General features: G+C 37.6%; 1 pseudogene; it reads right to left on the bottom strand.

Annotated features, from left to right (window-relative positions):
* Nucleotides 1–12896: 12896 nt before the first annotated feature.
* LOC110206677 (large ribosomal subunit protein uL24 pseudogene) lies at nucleotides 12897–13398 on the bottom strand (annotated as a pseudogene).
* Between the last annotated feature and the right edge of the window lie 97 nt (nucleotides 13399–13495).

A 13495-nucleotide genomic window follows, 5' to 3' on the forward strand; every position in this document is an offset into this window, starting at 1 on the left:
TTGTTTTTATATCACATTCATTTCTGATACATCCAGTGTTGTGCTGGAGCAAGCCCAAATAGGCTCCCAAGAATAACTGTTAAACTTTCAGTGGGAGAATTTACACCTTGGAAATCAGCAAATACTACAAATAAAGGCTTGATTTACTGTTTTGTTGACTGTCTGGACTTTAAAAAGCAATAGAGAAAATCTTAATGATGCAGATTAAACTTAAAAACGTGTCACGAATCTTTTTTTGTTTTGTTTTGTTTTTTGTTGTAGGGAGGGGGCAGCATGTTGTTAAAAACTTAGCACACTCCTAGATATGTCCTTCCCTCCCCACCGCATAAACATCCCCTATAAGTCATCCCTTCTAACAAAGACTTAAAAGGAAAGAAAAAAAAGAAGTTAGATTAACAACATCTTCAAAGTCATCTGACCTGTTTTCATTTTATTCTTCCCCACCCATAGTTTCCCACCTCCCAGTGAAGGGATCAACTCTTCACTGGAACCAACCTTGGCAATTACAATTACACAGCATTGGTTCAACTTTTTTGTTCTTTCTGTTTACATTTCATCAAGCATTTACTGTGCCTGCTAGGTGTGGACACAGAAACAAAAGCCAGAACAATCTATATTCAAGGTGCTTATATTATACTATGATGTCCTCATGTGGATTTTTTCTTAGTTTTCTAAATTTGTATTTATATATAAATTAACATCTTCTTTGTCTCCTAAGAGAGGCAGTATGATATAGTGTAGGACTTGGAACCGAAACACCTGGGTCCAAACCCTGCTTCTGGTACCTACTGTCTGTGTGACTCGGAACCTATCAGTGCTCTAGTAGGCAATTCTCTAAGATTATAGAAGGCAGAGAAGGTGAGAACCTGCATAGGTACAGGGTCTGTCCTCACTTGGGAGTTCCCTTTAATCAGTGAAATGACAGATCCAGTCTCTATCCCTAATTCAAATTCAAATATATCACTCCCCACTCCCTATCTAGAGAGTTATTCCTATTAACAGAGAAAAAAGGAGAAAAAAAAATTCCAGCCAAAATTAGTTCAGAGTGAGCCTAATATTATTTGTAATATTTCCCATCCATAAATCCCAATCTTTGCAAAGAGATGAAAGTATATTTTTAAAAAATTCTCTCATATAGAACTGAGGCACCTAGATGGTGCAATAGAAAGAGTGGCAGGCCTGGAATCAGGAAGATTTGAGTTCAAATCCTGCCTCAGACACTAGCTGTGTGACCCCGGGCAAGTCACTTAACTTTTGTTTGCTTCAGTTTCCTCATCTGTGAAATGGGAATAATAATAGTGCCCTGCCTCCCAGGGTTGCTTAGAGGATCAAATGAGATACCAGATACAAAGTATTTTATTTTTCTGAGGAGAAAGGAATAAAGAATGTCTACCTCTGCTATTGATGAGGACCTTTAGCAAGAAGAAGTTACTAAGGTAGGCCTAGTCCCGTGATTGACCAACAAAGAGGAAAAAGGGTAAGATAGCTCACTCATGTGATAAAAAGAAGTCAAGATTGCACTGGGTTCTTTCACGACATGCTATTTCTGTTTTAATAAGAAAAAGTTACAAGATTAGGGTAGGAAAGGGAAAGGGAAAATGTTACTACTTAAGTAACTTAGCACAGATTCATGTAGGTAAATTCTTTCTGAATTCCAGAACTGCCAGTTATTTTAATCGTTCTCCATTTCATGATTTATTTGTGAAATTCCTAAGGTGGGGGGAGAGAGTCACACCAAGTTCTTGGCCCTGTGTTCTGAAACAAGCAGCACATTAGAATATATTTAGCAGGTGATAGCTCGGCCCACTAAAAACCGGGATGGGTACAATGGCAATTATTTTTTAAGCTAAGTTCTGGGCTTAAAAAGCGATTGAGAATTTAGGGCAAGAAACAGAGAATGGTTGTGGAATCTTCCTCTGTAAAATCATTGATCACTTACTCAAGTTCTTTTTCTTATGTAGACAAATACAATACTTGTTTGTTATTGATTTGGAGAAAGGAAGGAAGAGGGAATGGGAAAAAAGGAGATGCTGAGAAACAGAGACGAGGAAGTTTCCTCACTGGGACTTCTCTACACCAATATGATCATAGACCCATATACATGCACATATATAATATATATGCTTATGTATATGTGAGTATGTGCATTTATGCATATTTGGGGATGTGCTAGAGCCAGCTTTAATTGGCTCATGAGAACTCATAATTAAAATTTCAATGTGAGCATTTACATCTTGAAAATCAGCAAAGTCTATAAATCAAGACTTGGTTTATTATTTACTTATTTAGGTTGAAGAAAGTTTTAGAGGAACTACTAAAAATACACATTCTTTTTTTTTTCAATGCTCCTATGGGCTTGGGATTTCTTTTTTTCTTTTTAAAAATTTGCCCAGTTACATATAAAAACAATATTTAACATTAGTTTTTAAAACTTTGAGTTCCAAATTCTCTCCCTTCCTCCCTCACCCCCCCCAGAAGGCAAACAGTTTGATATAGGTTATACATGTGTAGTCATAATGCAGATTATTCTTAAAAGTGTGTCCTGTATACATTTTTTTAGAGAACTGATTGTTAAACATTTATCAGCATACCTCTATGTTTATATGCTTTTTCATCCATTCATTCATATATAATGCACACACACACACACACACACACATATGAACATATATATGGTATAGTAGAAAGAGCACTAGCCTAGGAATCAGATGATCTGAGTTCTAGTTCTGTCCCTGACACCACCTGTGTGACTTTGGGCAAGTCACTTAAACTCCCTAAGCCTCAGTTTTCTCATCTGTAAAATGAAAAGATTGTATTAAATAGCCTCTGAGGCCCTTTCAAGCTGTAGTCCTATGGTCCTGTGAACTATTATAATAAAAATGCAAATGTCTTTCTCTAATGCTATGATTCTTATCACTGTAATATTGAAAATGTTGCTTTATCACACAAATCCATGCATAATTTTTAAGGGTGGGGTCTGGACCTGTGATTTCATAGGTGGTGTGGAAAGTTCCTCTACAGATCCACAGCTCTTCCACATTATTCAGCCCTGAGCTGCCATGGTAATCCAGGGAGTGCACTTATGATACAGGATTTGAATTCAGGCCTTCCTTACCCCAAGGCCAGCCTTCTGTCTATTATGCCATGATGAATCTCAGTTATTATACATGTGTACGTGTGTGTGTGTGTGTGTGTGTGTGTGTGTGTGTGTGTGTGTGTGTGTGTGTAAAATAAGATGCATTCTAATAAAGATGATGCCTGGAAAGGATTTCTTCCCTCTTTACTTTGGACTCCTAGAATTCCAAACTTCTTTCAGGGTTAACTAAAGGTACGCAAGGCCTTTACTAATCTCCAGCTATCACCACCCTTCAATTGGCTCTCGTCTCCACTTCCAATTATTTAACATTTCCTTTGTGTTCACTTAATTCTGGGTACATCTTCCTTTGGATATAGTGCACTTTTTTCAAGGGCAGGGACAATTTCATTGTTCTTGTACTCCTGATGCCTAGTACAGTATCTGGAAAATAGTTGGTGCTTAATAAATATTTGTTGAATGAATAATAAGCTATGACCTGAAGAAAGGTACTTCTTTCAGGAAAATAAAGCAATAAATTTGAACTAAAAAGTAAGAAGGAGGTTTGGTGCCTACTTTTCTTCTGAAAAGAGTAATTATTGCTTTAATATTGACCAATTCAAGCACTGTCATTTGAAAATATATATTAATGTTTGTTCTGCATATGCTTGCCACATTTTTATAGAAATTTACATTAAGGAACTCATAAGATTTAGAATAACAGTATCATGAAGCAGGCTTTTTAGTTAATTTTCTTTCTGGCAGGAAGGAAGTAGATTTGAAATTGAGGAAGAAAGCTCTATAATTTCCTTCCCCAATGCACACGAACCATAGCACACATTCTACTCGGGCTTGTTTTACAGGGACTCCATATGGATAACATTTAGCTCTGGTTTGCAACATTACTGACCCTGGCCAAAGCTGAGAAGTCAGCAAAGTTTAGCTATGGCACCCCCCTGATTTACCTGGAAGCGGAGCAGTGATCTAGAAAGGAGAAAGCAAAGATTTTAGTCCTGGCTTAGGTATTTTAAGGGCTGGGTAATCTTTAGTTAAGCAAGTCTCTTACCCTCTTTGGATTTCAATTTTCTTACGTGAAAGTAAAGCATATGGGTACCTACTAAATTCCCCATCGTTAAGAGGATTCTGTACTGTAAAAAGTATTTTACAAATGCACAGTACCCTGCAAATGGCCATTATTATTTAATACCTTGGAAGCCTGGATAATGTGCTAAGAATTTTGCCTAATTTAGGGCATGGATGATTAAGACAGTTAGGTCTCTTGAGACTTTATCATAGCTGAACATATATTTTCCCTTTAGAAACACTTGCATTATCATCTTGAATTTCATGTTAATAATTAAAAGCATCATGTTACAGAGGAATATCTCCAGTGGTTCCAGAGTCAGAGGATCTGGATTCAAATCGAATCTCAAATCCTACCTACCTTTGCTAAATATGTGACCTTGGGCAAATCTCTGGGTCTCAGTTTCCTTGTCTATAAAATGAAAGGGTTGAACTAGATGTCTGCTGAAGTCCCGTCCAGTTTAAGATCTATCATCCTAATTCAAGAGGAATTCTTATCTTCATTCTTCCCTATATTGAATCCAAGTCCAACTTGCCATGGTAATAAGGCATGGTTGGAATGTTACCCAACAGATCAGAATCATGCCACTAGATTGTCTTGTAGCCTACTCTGTGGCTGCTATAGTTTTTGGATGGGTGAAACACACATTCTATTTATTTCAGGGCCTCACCATTAGGAAGGCCTGCTAATATGACCAAGGTGATGCCATTTGAGATGGGCCGCACCTGTTGAGGTTATGGTCTCTCCACACTGAATCCTCACAAGCATAAGTGAAGAACATGTAGCAATGTAACAAGCCAGAATTTGGAGGCAATGCTTTGCACCTAAGCTTAGTATCTGCTTATCCTCTCTTAAATAGCAGAGCCACATAATTCCTCTCGTTTGGCAAAATGGCTGGTTTCCAAAGCAGAGCAGGACTAAAAGTAAAAAGTCTTTATGGAAACAAAACTGTAATGCTTTTATAAGTTAAAAGTAACATTAGGTTTTCTAATCAACCTTCTCTAATGAGACACTTACTTACAATTCTTAATGTCTAATGCCTTATCACAGCACAGATTCTTCCCATGAATTATTTGAGTTAAAAAAAAGTGGGGAGAAGAAATGATCGTTTGAAAACTCATTTACTTTAATATCAGAATAGATTATACCTGTCAGTCTCAATTGCCTTTAAGAGTTTAGGGCACTTCTTATAAGATCAGTTTTTCAAATGCTTTTTCCATTAGGAAAATCTACTTTTGTAATTGTTGTCCTCCTTCAGTTGTAGTATAAAGATGACTTTGGGGTCTTAGAAGGTATATCAAGAGGTTACAAAGCCCTGGAAAGTCTTCCCAAGTTGGAAAGGGCTCAAGTACAGGCCCAGGAATGGATTTTGTGTGTGTGTGTGTGTGTGTGTGTGTGTGTGTGTGTGTGCTAGCCAACCAACCTAGCTAAAGTTGGAAGGGCTCTTCATAAAAGGCTTAATCTCTATGTGATATTTTGGGAGCCACCAAAAAGTCATGAAACCATTTACCAAGTGTGGATGGATGGATAATAGATCCTTAAAGTATTGAATAAGTGGTTATTAAATCAATTTGTTTATTGCTATTATTTTAAAATGTTTGGTTTCATTTTCACTGTAAATTTAAAAAATTGTCACTTTAATTTGTATTTAATTTGTGTTTTAATTTAATTTGTAAATTGTAATTTAATTTGACTCTGCCAGTCCTTATTTTTAATGCAAGAGAACTGACTTGTGCCCAAAGCTAATATAGGAAGGGAAAAAAAAACTTCCTCTCTCTGGGTCTGTTTCTTCACCTATAAAATGAGGAAGTTGGACCAAAAAACCTCTAAATTCTTTTCTTTCTCTAAATGCTAAGATGTAAAGTCTGAAAACCTGCAGAATTTGGATTTGAACCCAAATCTTTTGACTTCAGATTTAATCCTTTGTTTATCCAGCACAACCAGGTGGAAAACTGAGTCTTCTCTTTTTCTTTCTGCCCTCAATCAGTGGCATGTTATTTTACATGCATATTATAACATACAGCTGTAAACCTGTCCACATGATATTATCTATGTAGGTGACATTATCTACAAATGGCCACACGGACCCTATCCAAGCAGAGCCAAGTGAAATGTTAGAAAGATATATTAGTAATGTAAATTCAGAAAGTGTTTGTGAGATACACAGTGACATAGACATTTACTTTGATGATTTTGGGAGGAAAAGAAGAGTTCTCACTTGAGAAGGGATTTCTTTATTCTTTTTGTTTTAAATGATAAGCAGATACTACGGATTCTTAGTGGAGAATCTATGAGGCAATCCCTAGAATCTACACAAGTTTCAATCTGCAGTGATGGAGCCTCTATGTTGATGAGATCAGGGATTAATCAATCAACGAGTATTAATAACAATAGATATCATTTGTATAATAATAGCTAGTGTTTGTAAGTACTTTAAGGTTTGCAAAGTATTTTATAGATATTACCTTACTTTATCCTCACTATAACCCTGGGAGGTAGGTGCCATTATAATCCAAACTTTATAGATGAGGAAACTGAGGCTGACAGAAGTTAAGTGGGTTTCCACAAAGTCACACAACTAGTAAGTGTCTGAGGCTAGATTTGAACGCAGATCCTCCTAACTCCAGGTCCACCACTGCCATCTAACTTCCACTAGTTATTAAGTAATTACTATGTGATAGGCATTGTGCTAGGCCCTGAGGATACAAAAGCAAAAATGAAACAGTCTTTGTCTTCAGGGAGCTCACATTCTATGGGGGTGGAGAGCGAGGGGAGACAAATGTACATACAAATATACAAAATACATACAAGGCCATTCTAAGAAGCAATATGAAAGTGACCAAAAAGTCACTAAACCGTGTATGCTGTTAGACCAGCAATACCACTATTAAGCCTAAGAAAGAGGAAAATGACCCATATGTACAAAAGTACTTATATAGCAGTTCTCTTTGTTATAGCAAAGAACTGAGTGCAAAAAGAGTGCTCATCAGTCTGGGAATGGTTGAACAACTTATGGTAGATAAATGTGATGGAATATTATTGAGCCATAAGAAATGGTTTTGGAGACACCTAGGAAGGTGTCTACAAACTGATTCAGAGTGAAGTGAGCAGAACCAGAAGAACCAATTATACAATAACCTCCCAAAGACAAACAACTTTGAAAGTCTTAAGAACTCAGATGAGTGCAGTGACCAGCTGTGATTCCAAAGGATTGAAGATGAAGCATGTTATCTACCTCCTGACAGAGAGGTAACGGACTTAGGTTTCAGAATACAACATATTTTGGACACACTCAATATGGGAATTTGTTTTGCTTGACTACGCATATTTTAAAAACATGTTTCGTTTTTCTTAATGTGGGAGGAAGGCAAGTAGGAAGAAGGAAGGAAAAGGAAAGTAGAAATAGTGTTTCCCCAAAAAAGAAAGAGGAAAAAGAATAGAAAAGGGAGTCGCTGAAACATGCTTCTGAATTGCACAGAAAAAACCAAGGAAGGCCAGAAGGAATCACAGACAAGCAGAACAGCTTTGAAAGTAACATGTTTGAATTATTGTATACTTGAAAAAAGGAAATTGTGTATTATGGAGATTTACAGTTTCATAAACAACCCTCTTGTTCTCTTCTATTATGTATGTGGAAATGCTCATTTTAGTTGTTTTTGTTAAGTTCAGAGCAAAAAAACCCCATATGTAAAAGGATTAGGGTTTTTTTGTTGGGGGTGGGGGGACACTAGCAGCAGAGAGGACTGGGAAAGGCCCATGCAGAAGGGGCAGCTGAGCTAGGTCTTGAAGAAAACTTGGGATTTTAATAAGCAGAGTTGAGGACAGACCTACTAAATGAGAACCTAGAACACCAAGAATCTTTTTTTTAATAGTATTTTATTTTTTCCTATTACATGTAAAGACAGTTTTAACATTCATTTTTCATAAATGTTGGAGTTCCAAATGTTCTCCCTCTCTTCCTCTCCTCCCCCCCACTGCTGTGCTCACACAGTAAGCAATTTGCTATAGGTTTTATATATATACAATCATGTAAAACATTTCCATATAAGTCATGTTGTGAAAAAAGAAAAAGAAAAAAAGGAAAAAAAATATAAAAAAAATAAAGTGAACATGGTATGCTTTGATCTGCATTCAGACTCCATCAGTTTTTTCTCAGGATGAAACTCCAGTAATCTTGAATAGAGACAGGATCTGTCTCTGACAGTAATTTCATTGGTACGAGAAACTCCTTTCTCTAAAGTAAATCAGCATCTTCTTGTGCACAGAAAGGTTAAGTTATTTACCAAGGGCCACACAACTGGTATGCTTTAGAAGCAGGTATCGAACCCAGGTCTTCCTGGCTCTTAGGTCAGCTCCCTATCCCCTAGGCCATGCTGCCTGTCTTAGGGGGGTACCTAATTTTTCTGATTTAGTCAAAACCCATTGGACCATTACTAACAACTATAAAGTAATATATTTTTATACGAGAGACTTAGTTGTTCTGTGACCTCTGTGATTCTCTGGGCCCCAATTTCCTCAGCTGTAAAATGAGGGGCTTAGACAAAGCTGGACTTGGAGTTGGGTGGACCTGGGTTTAAACCCTGCCTCTGACATTCGCTAGTTCTGTTGCCATGGGTGAATCAGTTATTTGACTCTATAAAATGAAGATAATACACGTACTATCTACTTCATAGGATTGTTGTAAATTTAAATGAAATTATGCATATGAAGAGCTTAATAGGTTTTAAAATAAAGATATAAATGCCAGTTATTATTATAAAGTCTCTTCTAATACTAAACTTGTATAATTCTGGTATATAGACACATGTATCTTTACTAGACTTGCCATACAGCTTTTTAGCAAACATTCAACCCTATTGACGTCTGTTAAAGGAGCTGATTAGAAAGCTTCTTTCTGGTATTCTGTGTCATGCTAACATACATTGCAATCTAGTGAAATGATGCCATCTGCCCACAAAATCGCTTGATATGGTTGAGATTAAGTACATGTATACACAAAGAGGAAGACATAAGCCATACTCACAGCTGAATTTAGTTCAGGAAAAAAAAACCACTACACTTACAATTATGTTGGCAAATTAAAGAACCTGGGGGCCACCTGGTTCTATCTTTGAGACAAATACAAAACAAAAGAGTATGAAAAAATGTGGAGACTAAGTCAGAGCCATTTAAAATATCCCAGGCCAATATCTGACATTGTAGAGTTGACCACCTTGCCACTGTAAATGTATTAAAATTCGTTACGGTAGACAGAACCTGAACCTATAAACCATGCGGTGTGCTAACTGGCACCCTGAAGCGTGAGTCATTTTATTTGACTCTCAATAAATAGTTGCATATTCTAACAAATTACAGTACCTAAATATAAGATGGCCTCCCAGCTTCTCCAAGTGCACAAGTTACTCCTGGAGATCTGGCAAACAACCAGTGTAGCATGAAATCTGTAAAATGAGAGGCCTGGTCTAGAGGACATCTTATGTCCCTTCTAGCTCTAGCCTACCTCTGGGAAGGTTGTGAGCCCAGACTTTCCTCAGCCCACTTGGCAGTAAAGGCAGCAACTTGAATAAATAGCAACCGACATGTCTGCCAAGAGGAAGGGAGGAGCCCCTGCTTACCATCGCTGAGAACAAAGGTGGGGTTACTCCTCTTGTTCTTGCTACTGTCTCTTGCCCACGTTGCCCAAAATATGCTCTATCCTCAGGTGCTCCTGAATAAGAGTCCTGAGACTCTAGGCTCCATGGGATTCTAGGACGTAAATCATCACAATAAGCCAATGTTGTTGGGCTAAGAGAGTCAGAGAACAATGCTGGGTTGTGGGAGGCCGCTTTGGTCTATACACTTAGTATAATACAAGAAGTGCATCCTTCCCACCCCCATCCGAGTGTAGAATAAGCAACTTGCCCCTTGAGACCAATATCTGACCTTAATTACTAAGTATACTCAGGGGGACTGACTCTTCTGCAAGATGATTGGAGCTGCAACCTTAAAATCTCAAGATCATTGACAGCTGTAACAACATAGAGAGCAACAATGGGTAGCTGAAGCTCTGAGTCAGAGGTAGGGAACCTGTGGCCTTGAGACCACATGTGGCCCTCTAGGTCCTCAAGTGTGGGCCCTTTGACTAAATGCAAACTTCAGAGAACAAATCCTCAAGGCTGCAGCTTCTCTACCCCTGCTCTAGGTTTTAGATGGCTTGAGCAAGCAGCCCTGTGGGTAGATGGGATGGCAAATAACTGAATGATAAAACCTATTAGTTATATGTTGAATTTTCTAAGAAGAAAGGTGAATAGCGACAGAGTGGATATAGCATTCTTCTATATTCTATTCTTATTTTTCAGTGAAGAGTAAAAATCTTAGTTTTGAAAATAGAGAAAATTAATAAAAATAGGATGGAGAGACCTCACTAAATATCCCCTGCTCAGAGCAGCTTGGTGGTCCAGCAAATAAAGTGCTGGCCCTGAGTCAAGAAGACCTGAATTCAAATGTGTCTTCAGACACTTACTAGTTGTGTGACCCTGGGAAAGTCACTTAACTCTGCCTCAGTTTCCTCATCTGTAAAAATAAGCTGGAGTAAGAAATGGCAAACCACTCCAGTATCTCTGCCAAGAAAACCCCAAATGGGGTCAAGAAGATTTGGACATGACTAAAAGTGACTAAACAACAAAAACCCCCTCTGAGTTGAAGAGCTGGGGCAATGTTTCTTGAAATAATTTGTCCATGGAAGCCTTTAGTACCTGAAATAATAATTCATGCTTACATGGTTTCTTAAAGCATACAAAGTACTTTTCTTGCAATGACTATAAGGTAAAATATTAAGTGTAAGCATTATCACCCTCTCTTTACAGAAAATGACACTCAGATTTATATATGGTCATATAGCTAAGAGTCAGAGGTAGATGGTACAATGGAAAGAGCACTGGTTCTGGGGTATGAATTCAAATCCTACCTCTGGCATTTAATAATTATGTGACCTTGGGTAAATCACTTAACTACCCTGGGCCTCAGTTTCTGAATCTGTAAAATGAAGGATAAAATAAATATGGTTTCTACTTTTGCAACATCTCCCATATATGTATAAGTCCCTTCTCATCACTCACAAAGCTACCACCCTAATTCCGGCTATCACTTCTTCACACAACTTTCAGCGAGACTATTAGAATAATTTTTTATTTAGTTTCTTTCTTATTTATTTTTTGGTTGGCTATATTGAGTTCTGAGAGGGGAAAGTTGAGGTTCCCCACTAGTATAGTTTTGCTGTCTATTTCTTTCTGTAACTCACTTAATTTCTCCTTTAAGAATTTAGATGCTATAAGAGATGATGAACAGGCTGACTTCAGAAAAACCTGGAAAGAGTTGTATGGTCTGATGCTGAGTAAAGTGAATAGATCCAAGAGAACGTTGTACATAATAACAGCCATGTTGTGTGATGACTAATATTGATAAACTTAACCCTTCTCAGCAATATAAGGATCTAAGACATCTCCAGCGGCCTAGTGATAGAAAATGCTATCCACATCCAAAGAAAGAACTATGGAAGTTGAATCGCTATCTTTTTTTTTCTCTTCTGTTGTGTTTTGTTTCCTCTTTCTGATGGTTCCTCCTATTGGTTTTGATTTTTACTTACAACTTCACTAATGTGAAAATATGTTTAATAGGAACGTAAATGTATAGCCTATATCAGATTGTGCATTGTTTTGGGGAGGGAGGTGGGGAGGAAGGGGGAGGAAAATTTTAAACTCAAAAGCATATGGAAGTGATTGTTAATAAATCAAAATAAATTAATAAAATTTAAAAAAAAGAATTTAGATGCTATACTGCTTGGTACATATATGTTTAGTATTGCTATTGCTTCATTGCCTATGGTACCTTTTTAGCAAGGTGTAGTTTCCTTTCTTATCTCTTTTAACTAGATCTATTTTTCCTTTTACTTTGAAATCAGCATTGCTCCCCTTGATTTTTTTTTAACTTCAGCTGAAGCATAATAGCTTCTGCTCCAGCTCCTTACCTTTACCCTGTGTGTATCTCTTTGCTTCAAGTGTGTTTCTTGTAAATAACATATTGTAGGATTCTGTTTTTTGATCCACTCTGCTGTCTGATTCCATTTTATGGGAGAGTTCATCCCATTTGCATTACAGTTATGACTACTACCTGTGTATAGAATAGCTTTCTAATTGATCTCCCAGCCTCAGGTCCTTTCCCACTCCAATCTATTGACTAATCAGCTGCCAAAGTGATTTTTCTAAAGGTTAGATTTGACCATGTCACGTCTTAATCAGTAAACTCCAGTGGTACTCTGTGACCTTCAGGATCAAATATAAAATCCTCTCTTTGGCATTTAAACGTCTTCACTACCCAGCCTATTCCTGCCTTTTCAGGATTTTTACACTCAACTCCCCTTGATACAAATTATAATCCAGCTGCACTGGACTACTTGTTGTTTCTTGCACATGATCCTTCATCTCTGGCCTCCATGCCTTTGCCATAGCTGTATTCCTCACCTGGCATGTTCCCCGTCCTCCTCAACTCTGTGTCTTAGCTTCCCAGGCTTCCTTCAAGATCCAGCTCAAACCTTACCTTTTTCAGGAGGCCTTTCCTGGTCCCCATCCCCCCTCTTAGGCTGCTAGTTCAGAGATTTCTTTCCATTTTCTCTCTATTTATCTTCTATGTACCTAATTATTTACATGCCTCCCCTATTAGAATATAAACTTCTTGATGGCAAGTGCTGTCTTTTTTCTTTCTTTATTTTTTTTTGTTCATTCTAAAAACTTAATTACAGCCATGTAATTTTTTACTCTTGCATTTTCTCAATAGTTTCTTCCTTATATTTGCCCTTTTCCTTTCCTACTTGGCCAGATTTGGCTTTTCTCTCAAGGATCTTTTTGCGATCTTTGTCCAGTTTTAGCCTTGTGATAACCACCTTGCTGGGATGAACGCCCACACGGACAGTTGTACCATTAGCTTTCTCCTGCAGCACACGCTTAATGTAGATCACATATTTCTTTCTGTAAACCTGAACTACCTTGCCAATTTGCTGTCCTTTGTAGTGTCCTCAAACAACCTGGACTTCATCATCTTTTCAAATGGGCATGGAGCGGACATTGTACTTCTGTCTCAACTCCTTAGAAAGAGGAGAAGACATAATTTTCCTCTATATGTGGGAAGGGGCATTGAAATGCCTCTTGTGGTTCTTGCTTCGGTCAGAGGTCACAAAGGGATTGAACTTCATTTTGACCTTGGAGCCACCAAGGAAGAGAAGACTTTTCTTTCTTTATATCCCCAGAGTTAGCACAGTGCTTGGCATATAATAAATGCTTTTTAACTGAATTAGATTTATGATC

Source organism: Phascolarctos cinereus, unplaced genomic scaffold (genome assembly GCF_003287225.1).
Source record: "Phascolarctos cinereus isolate Bilbo 61053 unplaced genomic scaffold, phaCin_HiC Scaffold_2;HRSCAF=192, whole genome shotgun sequence".
Taxonomy (NCBI): Eukaryota; Metazoa; Chordata; class Mammalia; order Diprotodontia; family Phascolarctidae; genus Phascolarctos; species Phascolarctos cinereus.